This window comes from Alosa alosa, chromosome 15, assembly GCF_017589495.1.
Source record: "Alosa alosa isolate M-15738 ecotype Scorff River chromosome 15, AALO_Geno_1.1, whole genome shotgun sequence".
NCBI classification, from domain to species: Eukaryota; Metazoa; Chordata; class Actinopteri; order Clupeiformes; family Clupeidae; genus Alosa; species Alosa alosa.
In genome coordinates, this window is record NC_063203.1 from 24,119,426 (window position 1) to 24,124,127 (window position 4,702).

Genomic DNA, 4,702 nt, shown 5'->3' on the forward strand with positions numbered 1-4,702 from the left:
AAATTTCCCACTGGGTTATATTTGGTTCTTGCATCTCACCCTAATTCCTTTTCCAGTTGTACTAGAGCAGCCAATTCTTTCACTGGGAACCAGTAAAGAGGTTTCTTGGGGTCAGTCTGCCCAGATGAGGTGCTCCATCTCCACACAGCACCTGGATGGTACATTCACCCTACAGCAGCTCTCTGGGTCATTTAAAGGGACAAAGATCTCCACTGGAGCCTCTGCCCTCTTCACCATTCCTCAAGTGGACTTTATCCATGAAGGAGACTACTACTGCCGGTATCAAACAAGGGTTTCCACACGTGAATTCACATCCCCCCAAAGTGCTACCGTCAGCCTTTCTGTAATAGGTAATGTGATCATATGTTATATATGCAAATATTTCTGTGTTTTGTTAAGTAATGTTTATGGATTTAGACATAAGGAGTTAGGATATTAGCAGTTAGGATATTGTTTTATATGAAAACTTCCATCTTATAATATGTGAAATGTTTCACTTTTTAACTGCAAACCCAGATCTGCAATGTATAACACAGTTCAATAATTACAATATATTTGTGGTTATTAAGGAAGTTGTGGAGGCATCGTTGACTTACATAAAGAGCCATTCTAGCTCTTAGTCACGTGCCATCTCATATTAATCCTCCACTGATAAACTTTCCCCAGTGGTGCTTGTGCAGCCCAACATCTCTCTCAGTGCCCCAGATGGAGGGCTGTTCTGGGGGCCTCAGGGGCCAGAGGTGACCAGGGGCCACAGCCTCTCCCTCATCTGCTCTACTGAGCCACAGCACCAAGGAGGCTCCTTCCACCTCATCTTTGATGGGTCTAACAGGACCAGGACTCAGCTACGCCATCAACCACTCAGCCTCCTTCTACATTCCTGTGGCAGACTCAACTCCCACCAGGGCAACTACAGCTGTGTCTATGAGTATTATTTGTTTGTTTGTTGTTTGCTATTGTAACTTACTGTTCCTTTCCAGCATCCCCGGCGCCTATCATTGCATCTGGAGTGATTTCAGGTTTGTTCCTGCTTTTGCTGATCCCTGTGATCTTCTACCTGGTGAAGAAAAAGTGTTCTTCACACAGTGAGTCAGAAATCATCTCATTTATTAAATAAATGTATTACTTATCTTACATGTTTGTCTAATGTTGTCACAGCCACACCAGGCTCCCCTCCAGCCACACCCACTGCTCACTCTCCTGAAGCTCCCCTAACTCGTTCACACTCCCCAGTCTACTAATGACCTGCACCTGTTCCCAATCAGCCTCACTCCCTACTTAAACCCCAGTCTCCCCTCAGTCTTTGTCTGGCCTCGTCTTTGGCAACCCCTCATTCCTGTTCAGCATGAAGAAGCTTTCCCCAGAGACTCAGACCCCTACTCCTAAGCTCTCCTGAGTGTTACGTGCAAACTTTGTCAAGAGCTTGTTGATTCCTGTGGGCCTTTTGTGAGTATTGTTTGGACTCTTTGCTGTTGGTCACCTCCTGTACCTTCAAACTCCAGTGTTTCAGTAGTGTTTTCCCCCCCTGAGTGTTTTCTCCTTTGCCTGCCTTCCATTGGCCTTACTAAGTGCCTGCCTGCCTGCCAGTTTGTGAAATAAACCCCTTGAACCCGATTCTCTGTTGTCTGAGCCTGTGTCGGTGACAAATGTATTGACCTTAATGCTTTGAAATACTAAACGATTGTAATGTTACGCCTGAAATGGGAAAATACCCTGAACAAGTTTCTCCACTTGTTACATGAAGAATGTGTTCATTCACTCCATTTGAACAGGTTCTGCGAACACATATGGTCATGGACAAGGTGGGTCACCTGATGAAGATGAGAACATCTATATGAATGTAGTCATGCCTGCTGACCAGAGGGATCATGGTAAAGACACTGATGAAGATCTGGAAGAAGACTATGCGAATGTAGAAGAGCTGCGTCGCCCAGCTGCCGTAGAAAACGACTATGAAGAGGATGACATCTATCAACTATAATTGAGACTGGTCTGGTACATGTGGATTGAAAGCTGTTCTGTCATTATCCCTGTCCTGAGACTCACTTGTAGCCCTCTGCTGGCTCTCTCTGTGTTTTGACTGTCTCTGTCTGCCTTTTGTTTTGGTCCACAATGTGCTTTTTCCTCCTTCCTGCCAAGTTTGATCACCACCTGTTCCCCATTCTGGGTGTTACCCACCTTATTGATAACCTGCTCTGCCTATGATTTGTTTAGATTGGTACAGTTGTCTTCAGGTCTACCATCAGGCCTAAAGTGCTGTGTTAAAGCAATGTATGCTGGGCATCATACAATGTCAGAATGCATTGTATGGAGGCCTGTATGCATTGTTTTAATTAAACCAGCACTGTAAGCTGCTGCATGAATCAAGTATGTCACTATGTAAAATGTAAATCAGGTTTCTCGGCCAAGTATACTTGCGTATACAAGGAATTTGGTCTCTGCGTTTATCCCATCCGTAAAGTAGTGAATACACAGAGCAAACAGTGAACACACAGTGAGGTGAAGCACACACTAACCCGGAGCAGTGAGCTGCCTTGCTACAGCGGCGCTCGTGGAGCAGTGAGGGGTTGGGTGACTTGCTCAAGGGCACTTCAGCCGTTCCTACTGGTCGGGATCAAACCGGCAACCCTCCGGTTACAACCAGTGTTTATATCAATCTTTCATATCAAAGTTTGAATATTTTTTTTGCAATTAAAAATTTATTTTCATTTAATTTGTATCCTGAAACTTTACTGTATTCTTCCATTTTCATTAGTTTATGTATTGATTCCTCTGGTGAAGCTAAATAAACTATTATATCAAATAATAGTGCTAATTTATGTATTTTTTTTCCCCTAAGGGAAAAAATATAATCCCCCCATGGACATAAACCAGTCGATAGTCAGACTTTGTGTTTAAAAAGGGAAGTGGAGGCTACATGTGTACTATAAACTAGCAGAAATAGGGTGACCACCAACCAGACTCTAGTGGTGTCTAAAATGAGGACATCCCCCAGTTTCTGCTGGGGGGCATGCTACTAAAAATGTCAACGTTAGCTTTTTACACACCGTTAACAGCATTAAACAGTATGATATATACTGGTTTTATTTTTAGCTCCTTGGTAGCTTTGGGTGTATCTTCAGGTAGCCAACGCCCCCTTTATGCTCAATTACACCTGTTGTTAATCCTTATTAGGGCCTTACCCCCCATTCCTTCCAAGGACTTTGATGAAGATGTAACTACATCGAAACGTTAGTCAAAGTTTAATAATGTTCTGCACCTTTTAGTAAAGAATAAAGAAAATTAAGAAGACATCTGAGCTGCACCGGCGTCTCTCCTTCTCTCTAAAGTATCTGTCCTGGCCTGGTTGCACCGGATTGTCGCCAAACGACAGAAGAGCGGAGAACCCTCCTTTGTCTACCTTAGCTACTCTCAGTATGATTAGAAAATGTATGGAATAACAGTCGAAGGAGAAAGTTATAGTGCTGTTGTTAAGTTACTAGGTAGCCACGTTTATGTTTCACAAATACACCAACAATCAAGCAGTGATAAAAAACAACACATTCTCTGAAGTCGCACATAAGGAGCTTAGAGAAAGGAAGCGGAATGCGCTGCATTCACCACTAAGCTCGCTGAGTTGAACAAATGGCCCAAAGATTTCTGTTGTGCTTGCAACAGCAAAGTAGTTATTATTTACAGTGCGCCATGATCAAATTTAAACATGGTTGAACTAAATATAATGTGCAAGAGTTGCAGACATCAAAATGAACACATAAGTCACAAGTATCACACTGTTTAATGTTGTTAACAGTGTGTAAAAAGCTCATTCCAAGGGCACCAATATGACTTGTGTCGAATTGTGTGCCCTGCACTCGCCAGACTCGAACCCGAAACAGCAAGACCTTGAGCTTAAAGCCCTGCTGATAGCCTATAGATATGTGAACAAAGGTGCCTATAGTCACCTGAGTGCACTTTGGTTAATTTTGTTTACAACAAAACCCCTGTCTCAGGAAAAGCTAGACATTTAGACGTTGCTATTGTGTCAATTGTACAAGATAACTTCAAGACAATTGTGCAATAACTTCAAAAAGCGAACAGAAAAGAGAGAGATTAAGGCATTTGTCGAATGGATGTCAGAAGGATGATCTGGTTGTTCACTCTACAGGATTCTGTGTAGGCAATTCCATTGCTCTGATTGGTTAGGTCTATCCAATTGTGTGCAGAGGCCCATATAGGTACCCCCATATAGGTACAATACGCCCCATAATCACGTCCCAATGGTGCAGTATCACATTCCGACTAGAACAGAGCATGCCTACGTCAGGCTACATCCCTTCTTTTCTCTAGCTGGGTCGCGGTTGCAGCACTGTTAGAGCCGTGCCCGAGATGCGGCTATGGCAGAGTGTGGTTGCTGTAACCTGTTAACATGGTTGCGAAATGAAAACCAATATGCAATGGAGCTGTTCCAAAGACGCAACGCAGGAAATGTGTTGAAGCCGTACGTCATGAGAGTATGGACATTATCTTATATTATGCAATTTTCCCTTCCAATCACATAAAGTATTGCACTGTTTAATGCTGATAACGGTGTGTAACACACAAAACATGTCTTCAAAAAGCATATAGCCTACCTTGAAAGTTATTGTGACAATGGTGTTTATCACAGCTACGAACAAAGATCTGACAGTATTATTTATAATAATTATTTCAGAATTTATTGTAT

The 4,702-nt window shown here is 42.8% G+C and overlaps 1 long non-coding RNA gene across 1 annotated transcript; it reads left to right on the forward strand.

Moving 5' to 3' along the window:
- Positions 1–843: 843 nt before the first annotated feature.
- On the forward strand, positions 844–2,554 carry LOC125308370. The gene is made up of 3 exons (XR_007195868.1): positions 844–1,085; positions 1,301–1,446; positions 1,773–2,554. It is a non-coding gene; the product is annotated as an uncharacterized LOC125308370 (long non-coding RNA).
- The last annotated feature ends 2,148 nt before the right edge of the window (positions 2,555–4,702 follow it).